This window comes from Quercus robur, chromosome 4 (genome assembly GCF_932294415.1).
Source record: "Quercus robur chromosome 4, dhQueRobu3.1, whole genome shotgun sequence".
Lineage (NCBI taxonomy): Eukaryota > Viridiplantae > Streptophyta > Magnoliopsida > Fagales > Fagaceae > Quercus > Quercus robur.
Window position 1 is genome coordinate 23768135 of NC_065537.1, and position 16062 is coordinate 23784196.

At 38.4% G+C, this 16062-nt stretch overlaps 1 pseudogene; it reads left to right on the forward strand.

Annotated features, from left to right (window-relative positions):
• The first annotated feature begins 1292 nt into the window (after positions 1-1292).
• On the forward strand, positions 1293-4665 carry LOC126720918 (receptor-like protein EIX2; annotated as a pseudogene).
• Positions 4666-16062: the final 11397 nt, after the last annotated feature.

Sequence of the window (16062 nt, forward strand, 5' to 3'; positions counted from 1 at the left end):
GGAAGAGTATGCTGTATTGGAAGAGTTCCTAGAATTAATTAAGTCTACAATGACTTTCGCATCAAGTTCAACTTCCAAATTTTGCAGGCCAAGCTGAATGGCTAATTTCAAACCATCCCTAAGTGCCCAAAACTCAGCCATTATGCTTGTAGAATAGCCAATATATCTAGCAAAACCCCTTATCCAATTTCCTGCACTGTCCCTTACGACACCACCGCCTCCTGCTCTCCCGGGATTTCCACACGATGCCCCATCAGTATTTAGCTTATACCAATTTAGAGGTGGTTTTTCCCATCTCACAGCAATGACAGCCATGTTTCTCTGTTCCCTGATCTTGGCCACACAAAAATAATACTCCATGGCTTGATTTATACACAGTCTGCACAGCATTGGATTTAGAGGAATATTCTCAAAGGACACTTTGTTTCTATGTTTCTACAACTCCCATATAGCAAAAGGAAAGACAAATCTCCATGGCACCAAAGATTGGTGATTTGCGTTACTAAAACAATTTTCCCATAGCCAAGTAATCACATCCGAGGCTTGGAATGACTGAACAGCATCAGGTGGCACGCTCATTAGATGCCAAAAGTTTCGGGCAAAGTCACACTCCCTCAATAAATGCTCAATTATTTCAGGCTGATTCTTGCAGAGAGGGCAGATCTTATCTTCAATGATACCCCTAGAAGCAAGGACATCTTTAACTGGAACACTCTTATGAACACACAACCACAAAAAATTCGCAATTTTGGGCAACACACCTAACTTCCAAATCCAGGCACCAAGGAAGGTAGGGGCTGGATCATGAGATATATTAGCTAAATAGGCTGATTTTGCAGAAAATTCCCCATCTTTTGAGTGTTTCCATAGCACTAAATCCTCACTTCTACCAACTTGACTTAGAGGTATAGCTTTAATTTGCTCTTTAACTTCCTGAGGCAGCTCAAATGAAAGCCTTTCCCATCTCCACCTCTGACCTTGTCCACCAAGAAGCTCAACAACCATCATATCCTCCTCATGATGCTTCAAGGGACCTTCAATCAATTCCCTTAGTGGCTTTCCTCTTATCCAACAATCTGTCCAGACTCTAATCCTAGTCCCATTGCCCTCTCCCCAACAAATACCATCAGCAAATGTTTGGAAGCTAGCTTTAATAGCCTTCCAATTAGATGAGGCCAGAAGCTTGTCAGGATTACTTGATCGTCTTCTGTCTATTGAACAGTACTTTTTCAAAATAACATTAGCCCACAAAGCTTCTTTCTCCATATACATTCTCCAATTCAACTTAGAAAGGAGCGCTTAGTTTTTTTCTCTTGCTGCCTGTATCCCAGGACCACCCTCCTCCTTTGGTTTAATTATTTTACTCCACCCAACCAAATGAAGTTTTTTCTTCTCTCTAGCTAATCTTATCCATGATAAGTCACAGACTTAGTTCAACTCCATTAAAAAAAAAGCAGGAAGTTCGTGTACTTCAAGTAAAAGAAGACTATATGTACACATTAGAGATGATGGTTTTTGGCTTACAGTCAAAGCTTCATTATAGAACTGATGGAAAAATTTGCAGTCCTTAGACTGTTACTACTTATTCTCTGTTTGATAGCAAGAGGATTTGCTTCTAATGTTGCTGCACAGTCAGTCAAATGCCTGAAATCTGATCAAGATGCTCTTATCAACTTCAAAAATGGTCTTGAAGATCCTAAGAACCAGCTTTTATCATGGCGAGGAAGCAACTGTTATCAATGGAGTGGAATAAGCTGTGAAAATAGTACAGGAGCTGTTGTTACAGTTGATCTTCATAACCCTTCTGATTCTTCAGGCAGGTATGGATTCTGGAACTTGAGTGGAGAGGTTAGACCTTCATTGGTGAAACTCAAGTCTTTGAGATATTTAGACTTGAGCTTCAACACCTTCAATGGCATCCCTATTCCTATATTCTTTGGATCTTTGGAGAATTTGCAATACCTTAACCTATCAAATGCTGGGTTTAGTGGCAAAATTCCTCCAAATTTGGGAAATCTCTCTAGCTTGGAGTATCTTGATGTCAAGCTTTCAACTTTAACAGTTGATAATCTTGAATGGATGGCTGGTCTTGTCTCTCTGAAACATCTTATGATGAATGAAGTTGACCTTTCAATGGTAGGATCAGACTGGGTAGGGACATTAAACAAGCTTCCAGCTTTGATTGAGTTGCATCTATCTTCTTGTCATCTGTCTGGTTATATTCCATCACTGGACTTTGTTAATTTTACTTCCCTTGCTGTGATAGATCTTAGCTTTAACAGGCTCAATTCAAAGATACCTGATTGGCTATTAAATATAAGCAGTCTTGCGTATGTTGACATGAGCAATAACAAATTTTATGGAAGAATTCCACTTGGTTTAGGTGAGCTACCAAATTTGCAGACTTTGAATGTTGCAGGGAGGGAATAACAATCTCACAGCAAGCTGCTTTCAATTGTTCAAGGGAACATGGAAAAAGATAGAAGTTCTTGATCTAGCTTCCAATAAATTACATGGGAAACTTCCTGCTTCCTTTGGCAACATGACATCTCTCACTTATGTTGATCTCCTTGCCAATAATGTTGAGGGTGGCATTCCAAGCTCTATTGGTAAACTCTGCAATATGAAAAATTTTCGTTTAGTAGGCAATTTACCTGAATACCTTGAAGGAATAGAAAACTGCCTTTCTAAAAGTCCACTACCTAGTCTACAGTTTTTAACATTGGCCAACAATCAATTGCATGGTACATTACCAGATTGGTTGGGCCAACTTAAAAATCTTGTTCAACTTGATCTAGAGTATAACTCGCTTCAGGGTCCTATCCCAACTTCTCTGGGGTCACTGTTACATCTTACTGAATTGGGACTTGGGGGCAAATCAACTTAACGGGACTCTCCCAGAGAGTTTAGGACAGCTTTCTGAGTTGTTCTCTTTTGATGTTTCCTCCAATCATTTAACAGGAATAGTTAATGAATCACATTTTTCAAAGCTCGCTAAGCTGAAGTTCTTGCACTTGTCTTCCAATTCATTCACTTTGAATGTTAGTTCCAATTGGACCCCTCCATTCCAAATCCAACATCTGGATCTGGGTTCGTGTCATTTGGGCCCTTCATTTCCAACTTGGCTTAAATCACAGGAGCAGGTCACATATCTAGACTTCTCAAATGCTAGCATTTTAGGTTCCATACCAAGTTGGTTTTGGGAAATTTCTTTTAATTTGTCACTTTTAAATGTTTCCATCGTTGCTAATATTTAACAAAATGTAGCTCCATATGCAGACGTTGATTTGAGCTCCAACCTCTTTGAAGGATCCATTTCTCTTCCAATTGTTGAGATTGTATTGCTAGATCTCTCCAACAATAGGTTCTCTGGTCCTATCCCAATAGATATGGGTGCTTCCATGCCTAATCTGCTCTTCCTATCTCTTTCAAGTAATAACATAACAGGAAATATCCCTGCCAGTTTGGGAGATACGAATTCGATTCAAGTCATTGATCTTTCGAGCAACAACTTAACAGGCAACATCACAGCAAGCATAGGGAATTGTTCTTACCTAAAGGTGCTTGACGTCAGCGGCAACAATTTATATGGGAGAATCCCAAACTCCTTGGGTTAGTTGAAATTGCTTCAGACACTTCATCTGAGTGGCAACAAGCTCTCTGTAGAGCTCCCATTATCTTTCCAAAATCTGTCAAGTTTGGAAACTTTGGACCTTGGATACAACATGATGAAGGGTACAATTCCGCCATGGATTGGAGATTGTTTCAGACATCTTAGAATTCTCAGCTTGCGATCAAATGCATTTTTTGGAAAACTGCCCCCTGAACTTTCAAATTTAAGTTCATTGCAAGTCCTTGACATGGCAGAAAACATGTTGAAGGGCACAATTCCTGTTAGCTTTGGTGATCTGAAAGCTATGACCCAAGTGCAAATCAAAAACCAATATCTTTTCTATAGCAAGTACAGGGGCCTCTACTATGAAGAAAACTTGGTTGTGTGTATGAAAAACCAGCCTCAAAGGTTCACGAAGACTCTTTCCTTCTTACTAGTATAGACCTTTCCGGAAATAATTTACACAGAGATCTTCCCCAAGAATTAACAAAATTAGAAGGATTGGTGGTTTTGAACTTGTCTAGAAACCATATCAGTGGCCAATTCCTAATAGCATTTCAAATTTGCGTCAACTTTCATCTCTTGATCTCTCAAGTAATAGCCTTTCTGGTCCAATTCCCCCAAGCATGTCTTTGTTGTCATTTCTGGGGGTTTTGAACTTATCATACGATAATTTCTCAGGTGCCATCCCTTACACTAGTCATATGACAACTTTTGAAGCACCATCCTTTGTTGGTAACCCAGGTCTTTGTGGTGCTCCACTAGTTGTGAAGTGTCCTGGTGAAGGAATTGATGTTGGGGGAACTATTGTGAATGACAGTGAAGACAATTTCATTGACAATTGGTTTTACTTGAGCATTGGGCTTGGATTTGCAGCAGGTATTCTGGTTCCTTATTTCATTCTAGCAATTAGAAAGTCTTGGAGGAATGCCTACTATGCTTTTGTTGATGAAGTTGTTGACAAATTATCCTTTATGAGACACAGAGGAACGACACATCCAAGAAACAAACGTCATCTGCATAGTTTTATTGCACTTTTCAAAATATGTTGATCAGCACTCTTTGTAGATGTATATTTGTTGTAAAACTTGTAATATATAAATATATGAAAGTCTTGTCTTTTACTTTAGTTTTCTATTCTCCTTGAACATTTTCAGTATATTACTGGAAATTGTTTTGCATTATCTTTGCAAAATCTCTTCTTGGTCTCATTTGTGCTTAGTACATAAACTAATTTATTTCTTTCAACTTTCACTACTTATTCCCACCTTGGATGCTGCATGGCAAGCTCGCATTTGTTTTTTCTAGGGAAAAAAAAAAAAAAAAATCAAGATAAACTTACATTTGCTGTAACAATTCCTTAAGAATAACTTTTTATTGAAGTAATATTTTGAAAATTCCACTATTGAATTACATTTTTTTTAATATTTGTAAAATCATGTTTTGCATACAATTTCAAAATCCAAAAAAAGAAAAAGAAAAGGAAAAAGAAAAAAAAAAAAAAGGTTAAACATTTTATAAATAAAATAGTTATTGATCTTGAATTGTTTTTATATTTTGCAAGCTTGGAAAGTATAAATGAAGAGGCAATGTAATCCAATGGTGCATTTATAATAATAAAAATTCAACCAATGGAAAGTTTTTGAGTGTTATCATTATTCATTAACAAAAGTAACATCTTATTTTTGTTTAAAAGTTAATAAATGATCTAAAGGGCATTGGTTTAGCAATTATTTTTATGAAAGAAAAAAGTAAATGATTTTTTTAACAACTTTTTATATTTTCCTTTAAAATGACATTAAATTTTTTCTAAAATAGTCTATTAACAAATGCTTTATGAGAATCCATTTGCCGATTTTATTTTATTTTTATTATTATTTTTTTTAACATTAGATGTTACTTAAATTTAACCAATATATATAGTATATTTGGTGTAACTTAAACTCTTATTAATGTTTCACTACTAAAGAAATTTATATTGGCTAAGTATTTGACAATTTCACTTTTTTTTTTATAATAATTTTTTGTTTTCAAGATAATTAGATGCTCACAAAACTATTTCTATTTCAGTATAATATATTGGGTTGCCCAGCTATTTCTGTGTTGCAGAGAAGTGAGAGAAATCTGAGCCAGGGATTTTAGCTTCTGCACTTAGTAAGGCAAGCTTTCGGGTTTGGAGTTTGAGCTCCTCTGCCAATTTTCGAATAGCAAGAAAAGAGGGGAGCTTTTCTGGTCTTCTTGGAGCTCCTCTGCTGTGAGTTAAAACAGAGAGTTGGTTTTCTTGAGGCCAGAAGCCAAAAAGCAAGTAGTGAAGGTGTTTTTCTTTTGCTCCTAAACTGGATGTGAGCTTAGGTCATTCCCTCTTTTTCTTATTATCTTAGGTTCATGATCTTGTGCTTTGTTCTTTAATTCCTATGATGTACACAAGATAGCCTTATGCTAAGTGTTTGATTAAATTTATTAGTCCACTTATCTTTCAATCCCAGAGTGCGTGTTTGTGCGATTGAAATATTAGAGTTTTTAGATTTTGCAAGTGAGGAGACAGCAGGGACGGGACTTGGAGTTAGAGAGGCGGCTCTACTACTTGTTGTGTGCAGTGACTCTGACCTTTGGCTTTGTTGCTTAACCATCTGGGATGCACGGACGCGGCTCCGGACCCAGCGCACCCGCGTCCGACGGGGCGGGACGCGGCGACGCGGGAGGGACGCCGCAGACCGCACGTCCGTGCCGCGTCGTGCCACGTGGATTTCACGACTCGCGCCGACGCGGCTCAAATCGGCGCCGACGAGGCTCAAATCGGGCCGACTCGCGCCGATTCGGCTCCGACGTGCGCCGATTCGCGCTGAACCGGGCGGATTCGTGCCGATTCGGATCGTATCGGCTGAATATCGGTGTGTTTAGGTCGGAAAAAGGAAATCGGCCAGTAAGGAAAAAAAAAAAAAAAAAAAAACTTAAACCAAAAATACCGGTGGATTGGATATTGATACGCCACTGTCGCCGGTGGACTGAGTTGTTCTTTGTTTTTTTTTTTTTTTTTTTTTTTTTTTGTTTTGGGAAGTGTTCTGCAGCTTCCGTTTTTCCTTTTGAGAAGAACAACACTCTTCTTTGATTGTTGTGCCTCTCTGACCAAACGTTAGAGCCCCATCTTCCCTTTTATTTCTTTTTTCTTTTTCTTTTTTAATGGGAAGCTGAGAGAGCCTCCTACTTTTTTTTTTTTTTTTTACTTATTATTATCTATTTATTTTATTATTATTATTATTTCTATATTATTATTATTATTATTATTATTATATGAGTTTTCTATTATTATTATATAAAAAAGCATGCTTAGTAATATATTAAAAATATTTTTAATAATTTTTTAATCGTCGAGTCCCGCCGCACCCGCACCCACCTTTTTCAAAAATTGCCGAGTCCCGCACCTGTACCCGCACCCGCACCCGAGTCCCGAAACGCACCCGTGCTTCATAGTTAACCATTGATGTTTTTTTTTTTTGGTCTTTGTTGCGTGTGTGCTAGATAAAGAAAAAAATTATTTTGTTTATAAATTTTTAAAGGTCTAGGTTTTTTATTTGGGTAAAATAAGTTAATTGGGCTTAATATTTTTTAGCTTTACTAGTGGTAATTTTTGTTATTGGACTAATTTTTTTGAGCTTGTATATTTATTTTTAGATTTAGATCTATTATTTATTTTTTTTAATGGTTTTTAAAAGGAGGAAAATGCTAGAACTACAATTTCTTTTACAAATTGTTGATGTAGTGAGTGGTCATTAATAAGTAAAAAAAGTGATATAAGTTTGCTACCTCAACCATTTGTAAAAAAGGTTTGTGGCTATAGTATCTCTTAAAAGAATCGATGATATTGTAAATGGGGGCAAAGTGTAATTTGGCCGGAAAGTGACATATCCACTTTCAAGCGCTCTAGAGTGGCTATCGGGTAAACATTCAGAGCCAAACCATTATCAATCAATACCCTCGCCACAATCATGTCTTCACACTTGACTACGATATGCATGGTCAAAGTATGATCATTTCATTTTGGAGGAAACTCATCATCTAAAAAGGAGACTTGGTTGGTGGCCAACACCAATGATACCATACCCTCAAAGGAGGAATTTGTAATACTAGTAGGAACATGTGTTTCCTTCAACACCTTCAAAAGAGCCTCCTGGTGGACCTCAGAAGATAATAACAATGCCAAGATAGAAATCTCGGTTGGAGATTTGCTCAACTATTGAATCACACTATAATCGGCCTTTCGGATAGTTTTCAAGAATTCCTCAGTTTCTTCAATAGTGACTTTATTCCCAGTGGGCTCGGTTGTACCCTTGCTAAGCTCCTTCCTTCCTCTTTCTAATTCCTCAGGAGTATAACATTGGCCACTCCTAGTGAGTACGGCTAAACCCGAAGAGACATTGGAACCAACTTATTCTTTCCTTGCACAAGTAGAGATCAAAGTCACGTCAAACTTCCATGTGACATTATGGTTATCCTTGTAAGGAAAGGGCTTCGGGATTCGAATAATCAAACCCTCTTGAGTCTATAGATTAAGAGCCAGAGAAAAGGTCTTCGGACTGATAATAAACGAACTAGGTAAAAAGGTCTCTAAAGCCTTTGGGCCGGGCACCCCAAAGTTTTCTTTAATAGACCTTGGTAGAACTAGAGGAGCAAAACCTCAAACGGTGGGAACAACATGGGTTTCTTTCTAGAAAAACCTTGGAGATGACTTTGCGATCTCAGATAACGATAAAATTAGAGGGGCAAAACCCTTAATGGCTGATATAGCCTACTCCTTCTTTGGAGCTGACACTTCCGGATTCGAAGATGATTCCATTATCTCTTCAATAACAACTAAAGACAGGGAAACTGATGTCCTTATCCCTAGAGGGACCTTGCAACATGATCTTTCAAGTACTTATCCCAATCTTTCCATGAACCTATAGACATAGCACTATGGCTGGTTCCTACTTGTAATCCGGGAGGACATAGGCTAGTTGCCATGCAGTCACCCCTATACAGGATCTCTCTTTCTATCCATATAATACCATGGTTGGCTAGACTCTAAATCTATGCTCTAAGCACTTCACACTCAAATAGGGCATGCTTATTCCCACTGTTACAAAATTAACAGACTTCCTAGTCGAATTAGGGTTCTTATATCTTCCAAAGCAACATGGCTTTCTTGGGATAGAGCCCGTAACATGGCTTTCCAAGGGAATGAGGGGATGAGAGATCCGGAATCTTTTTTTTTTTCATTGTAGAGATAGCATTTACATTCCTTTTTGGCTGAAGAGGCAAGGGATTAGTAATAACATTCGGCCTCAAAGTGTTCTCAAATTGTATTAACTTGTTTTTAATGAGATCCTGAATCCGGAGTTTCAGAGGTATGCATTCTTCCAAAGTATGCCCTTTAGTCCCAAAATGGTGTTTGCATTTCTTAGACCAGTCAAATCCTAGTGGAGGAGGACCATCCCTTGGTCTAGTAAACAAGGGAGTCACCAACTTCTTTTCCAACAAGTAAGGAAACTTCTGTGCCTCTCTCTTAGGGTACTAGGGTTGATATGGCCTTCCCCTCTAATTAAATGCTCGGTTAGGTGCTTGAGCTGGCTGAGCTTGTTGTTGATAAGGCTGGGTAATCAGGACTGTATAAGCAGAAGTAGCACCCCTTAGCCTCTCAGGTGCCCTAGCAATCATGTGGACATCGGCTTCCTTCCCCTAACGGCCGTTTGCCTTTCTCACTTGTTGTTCTATCATAGAATTCAAAGCCTCAGGATCAACTAACTTCTTGCTCCTAATACCCTTATCAATACACTTCCCAATAGGAATTAAGCTTGTGAAATGAGTGACCTAAGCACTAATCATCTTCTCATAGTACAAAGGCTTAAGGTTATCAATGAACCACTTAATCATTTCCTCTTCCATCATGAGAGAAAGCATTTATGCGGCCAACTCACGCCACTTCTGGGCATAGTCACAGAAAGATTCCCCACTTTTCTTTTTTTCTCTTTGAAGGACTATACAGTCGGGAGTTATCTTTGTATTGAACTAATAAAATTCCGTAAAGGCATTGACCATCTCCCTCCAGCTAGAGGTCTTTTCCAATCTCACATATCAAGTGGTTGTAGGGCTAGTTAAGCTATCGGGGAAGATTTGACAGAGCAAAGGCTAATTATCCCTATAGGGTGCCATCTTTCTACAGAACATACGTAAATGGGCATAGGGATCTCTAGTGCCATCATACTTGACAAACTCAGGCGACTTGAACTTGGGAGGCATGATAACTTGAGGTAAATTGGTTAAACTATCCAAATTAACATTTCCTCAAGAGCCTGAACCCTCCATGATGCGCATTGTTTTTGTTAGGGTCTCCGCTTGACTCTTAACCTGATTGTAGCTCGACTTTGAGGTCTTATCCTTAGAAGGATCTACTTCTTTGTTACCCTTTGTGGGCCAATGGGTTGTGTGGTCTTGTCATGGTTTGGATCTGGTGGCGACTGTGCCTCGTTTTCAGACTGAGAGGCAGGGCCTTCTAGAGTGGGACCAGATGAATCACACCCTCCTCCTACAACTAGTTGTTGCATCATGCGCATCATTTTTACCATTTGTTCTTTCATCTGAATGAACTCGGCGACACTTACTTTAGAGGCTGAAGGATCACTAGTAGACATCTCTCTAGCATGAGACCTAGTGATAATAGGATCATGATGTGGTCGTAACTTAGATTGTTTCCTTTGAGCAATCTTTTCTCTTTTTAAACTTGGAAATGAAAAGAATGGGATAGGAAAGAGATAGGGGTACATTTGAAAATTTTATAGTGTGGAAACACAAAACGAACACAAAGTTAGTTTGAGTCCTTGCTTATTTAAAATTCACCTACCATTTTCAAAATTTGGCTCAAACCCTTAATCGGGTTTTCAATAGAGCATTATTATTGGTTGTGCTAAAAAGCCATATTGCTATTTTTAGCACTACAAATTACAAAACTGAGGCTGCATTGGTGGAACCAAAGCCAAAAATATTGGCTTCTCAGTTATAGTGCACAGTCAAAGATGGCTGTACACTGTAGTTCAAAGGTTAAATATATATATATATATATATATATTATGTTGCGTTTACACTGGTCAGAATATTTGAATATTTTCTTTTTCTTTTTCTCTCCTCCTTCCTCATTTCTGCCCTTTGCTCCTCTCTCCTCACTCTTCACTGCTCCACTCTATGTCATGCACTCAAATTTTTTCTCTTCCTCCTTCTCACAGATCTTGTTGATCTCGCCTGCCTAGCATCGACCTCGCCGATCTCTCTTCTCCCTTTCATTTTTTTTCTTTCTTCCTCCCCTCAACCATTTTGGATCTTTTCTCTCTCAAAAATATCTATCTAAACTCAATCAAAATCAAAATACAAACTCAAATCAAAATCTTAAAACTAATCAAATAAGAATGATAAAAAAAGAAAAGAAAAGAAAAAGACAACAAATCTGATCCATCTGAGCCTCAGTAGGGGGAGGATGAGTGGCGGTGGAGTGGATGAGGCGGAATGCGTGAATGTCGATTTAAAAGGCTGACTCTCTCTAGCCTTTGTTATTCGCTGATCTCAGTGTTTGAGAGAGAGAGAGAGAGAGAGAGAGAGAGAGAGAGAGAGAGTTGAAGTAGAAAAACAAAAATGAAAAGGAAGATAGAGTGAAGAGGAAGTATACGTGTGTGGAGAAGAGTGAAGAGGAAGAATACATTTGTGGAGGAGAAAAAAAGAGGAAAAAAAGAAAAAAAGAAAAGAAAGAAATGTGTATGGATGAAAACAAATAAAGAGATAAAGGGAAAAATAAAATTAAGAATAATAAGAAATTAAAATTAAGAAATGCTACCATAATATTTTCACAATAAATATTGTGTTGTTTATATTATTTTCACAATAAATATTGTGGCGGTTGCGATGGTAGTGGCAACGGTGGTGGTAGTGGCTGTGGTGGTTGTGATGGTAGTGGTTGTGATTGTTGTTTATTGTAGTGAATATATTATTTAATTATAGTAGATATATTATTTTATTCTGTTATTTATATTATTTTATTGTGTTGAAAACTAAAAGAAAACCACTGGTGTTGGGTTTTTTGTAAAGTGAGAGGGTAAAATAGATGAAGTAGCTTTTTGTGGTGCCAAATTGCTAAATTTATGGCTTCACCTATGTGGATGCTCTTATGGTGAGTTCCTACAATGATGCGGAATTAATGCAAGCTTTGGCAAGTAACTGGAACTTTCACATCATGCTTGAAATAGCGGGATGGACCCCTCTCTTTTCATTACAAAGAAAACAATGTTTTTACAAAATTTGGCCTTTTACAATGCCCCCAAAACTGAGCTATATACAATGGCTCCAACACTGAGCCTTTTACAATACAAGGAAGTTCAAATTTACAAAATTGTAGAAGCTTCTTTCTTGATGGCTTCGCCTTCCTGAAAAAGTTCTTGGGCTTTTGGTAACGTCCTTCTTGATGCAAAGTTCCAACTACTTGCCACAAATTTTATCTGTACACATTTACATGATAAACCCATTAGTGTATGCATGCATGCCTTTGTAGGGTTGGAAACCCTTAGGGTTTGGGGGTGATGTAATGTGCAAGCAATGTAGTTGTTTTTCTCTATGGGTTGGTCACAAATTCTATACAAACGGGTTAAAAAGAACTTGGATTGAGCACAACTTTATAACACAAGAAAAAAGGGGAAACTTGCAAATAGAAACTAGACACGTCTTGGATGTTCACTTGTTTTGGCTCTTCCTAGTCCTCACGGGCATTTGACTTACTCTAAGGAAACTATATGAGACATGGCGTAATTGTTAAGTAGGTCCTAATCTGAGGGGGGACCTTGATTATCTAATCCTTCCCTTTATAGAAGTTATGGGATAGAGCAGATCAAGGGGGTCTTTTCAGCTACTCCTGTCCACCCGTGGACCCAGAAATGTCTACAAGTTGGCACCCAGTAGCTATCTAAACTATGCATTTAGCACTCACCTTCAATGTTGAGCTTAGGTTCGACTCAATGGGGGGTGATGTCATGCATTTTGAAATGAAAGGGGAAAGACTTTCCAAGCAAGCACAACATATATATGCATAGATAAAGGTATTATTACCAAAGGTAAGTGAAGTTGCCACCAATCATTGGGTTTTTTCTAAAGTGTGATTAGTGACCTGACTTTATTTGATTTTATTATCAATCCTAGGCCAAGAAAAAAGTTGTTTTTCCTAATCTAACACGGACGTGTAAAAAATCTTAATTTTTGAGTTTGGAAGTCTGGTTACGTGCAGGGAAGGTGTTAGGCACTCCGCAATGCTTGTCTGGAAACAGTCCTTTGTTTTGGTAAAATCTTAATTTTTAGACATTGGTAGTGGAAACAAGCTATTGGCATTAGCTTTCGAGGCTTTAAATGAATTGGGCTTTGTGGTTTGGTTACAGAGAGGGTGTGGTCTCAATAAATACTTCGTTAGCACATTTGAAATTTTTGCCAAATTTGCATGACGAAAATCCAGAAGCATTTTGCCTTATTTTCATGGCGGAAATCTGGCAGCATTTCACCTCTAGTGCGTCATAGCACACAAAAAACTATTTTCACCAAGCTTTCGCTATGAGAATATGGCAACAAAGGTGCCCCATTTTTATGACAAAAATCCAAAAAGGTTTCGCATTTGGTGAGCTATGGCACACCGATAGGGTTTCATGCCTGTGTATACGGCACACATTAGCATGTTTATATGAGGACGAGCCAAAGCTCACCAAAGCATCAAACATGTTGATGCATGTCACATACATGAGGAAACCAATATCACTTAGCTAACATGGATCGAGACAATCACACCGCGATGATTATGCACACAATGTAGCATGAATATGCACTTACAATAGTCGCCTTGAGCGCATACTCACACTACAAGGTTAGGAGCACCCACGATTACGAGAGGGTTACTTTTCTAACCATGAGAGTCCATTATACAAAGTGCATGACTATTCACAAGTAAGCAGATATATTTATACACACACACATATAATGCACAATGCAAGCACACAAAATAGGAAATGCAAAGTAGACATTGCCAACGTTCTAAGGGTATGGCCCAGCAAGGTACAATAAATGTAAATTAGACATTGTCATACCCAAGGAATGCAGCCCAAGCAAGGTACAGGAAAGATAAAGGATATATGCCTACATCCATAGGGTATGGCCTAATAAGGTATAGGAAATGTAAAACAGACATTACTATAGCCTATGAATGCGGCCAAAAGCTAGATACAAGGAGAGGAGACCCTAATACCTGGTTCTAAAGAAGAGGCGAAGAAAGAGAAAGAGATAACCACATAGGAAGGGGGCTAAAATGCCTAAATCTATAGAACATTGCCCTTCTTGGGCTTGCGTTGCTTGCATTCTTTGCCCTTCCTAGCTTGCGTCTTGGAAGTTGCACCTTTGCTCCAAGCTTATACATGCAACAACAAAAGAAAGCAAAACCAGCAAACAAGTGAAAGGAAAACAAAGAAACAAAGAAAGCGCACAAGGGGGAAAATAGGTGAAGGATAGCACACAAAGGGGCATACAAACAAAGAAGGCATACAAACAAAGAAAGCACACAAAGGGGAAAACATGCGTGTTATCAAACAAACATGCTATCAAGTAAAAGAGGGTGTCCTGGAAGGACAAATGTAGGTTTGGATTGGGGTTTGTACTTCCATTATATTGGAGTACGGACGACATGCGTGCCATTAAGCAAAGTTCCTAAAAGGGACTTGGGATCTCGTGTACAAAAGACGAGTATGAACCTGCATGAGATTATATGTAGGAACTAGGCTTGATGACACAAAAAAGCACACAAAGACACATGCATGAACATATAAAAAAGTGTGCAAAGATGCGAACGAACAAAGAGAGCCAAACAAGATGGCACAAAGGGAACATAGCAAGCAAAGCATGTTATCACACAAAGGGGAGAGCTAGATATGTTATAAGGTGCATAGAGGGGCCAACATGAGAACCCTAACATGCAAACCAAGCAAGGGAGAGATAGGCAGACGACAAGCAAGCCAAATATCACAAAGTTGTACTCCCGAAAATGGTTGCATCCAAATGAGCCACCAAAGGGGCAAGTGCAACTAAACAAGCAAGTGGCCCCAAAGACCAACAAGCAACAAACCCAAAAGGGAAAACAAGCAAGAACATAGTAAAGAACCTAGATCTTAGCAAACAATCATGGATCTAAAGCGAAAAGCACGGACAAGGGCAAACAAAGTATAGACACTCATAAAGAAACTAATCCAAACCCTTTATTGAAAGATGGGTGTATGGATGTAGGCCTAGACTACAAGATCTAGATCTACACCCCACCCAAAAGCCAAACACTAGAACAAGGCAAAAGCAAGAGATATAAAGCACTAGGCATAGCATCCAAACAAAGCTTTAAGCACATGAACATATAGATCCAAACACATAAACATGGCATAAAGCACATAGACATGTAGATCTAAGCATAAATATGACAAAAAGCACATAGACAAGCATAAACAAGGTATAAAACACATAGACATGTAGATCTAAGCATAAGCATGACAAAAAGCATATATACATGTAGATTTAAGCATAAACATGGAAAAAAACATGTAGACATGTAGATCTAAGCATAAACATGCTAAAAAGCTATAAAAAGATAGAGAAAGCAAGATATATGCAAGGAAATTAAATGGGTGTAACTAGTAGCGAAAAAACTACATCTACACCCCTAAACCTCAAATCCAAGGTTCTAAAACCAAGGAGAGAAAGATGAGAGCAAGAATACTACCTCTTGATTATTGGAGAAAAGTAAGAAATCAAAGATTTTTGTATGTGATTTTGGAGAGAGAGAGAGAGAGAGAGAGAGAGAGAGAGAGAGAGAGAGAGAGAGAGAGAGAGAGAGAGAGAATCTGCCTAAAATAACTCCAATAATTTCCAAAATTAGTTTTTTTTTTTTGGGTTCTATGAGTCACATTTTGTGATTATTTAGCTTTCGACGCACCCTTGGGGCCACCAGCTAGCTCTAGTGGCCCTTTAGGGTGTGCCGGGTCTGACTGTTAACATCAGCAATCCTGGCTCGTTCCCGTTTGACTTCAAATGTGTATTCGAAGGCCTTCCTAGACTTTGATTGAGCTTATCTTGGTGTCCTTAAAAAGGTATGGATGTCTAGTTTCCAAAAATATAAAAAATGCAAATTCTAACGGTCAGATAAAAGGTTATGGTCTAGAGAAGCAAGCGAATTCGCCTGACACGATTTTCAAGATATCTGAACCATTTTAACTCAAATTTTGACCCATGAATAGTCTTTGGAAGGGAAAATAATCTTCGCAATGGTGCTAGTTTCAACCTGTTTTAATGGTTGGATCAAAATTAGGGTTTCTAGGGCCTTAGGAGTCAACTCTAGGTCAAACTTGGTCAAATGTGACAAA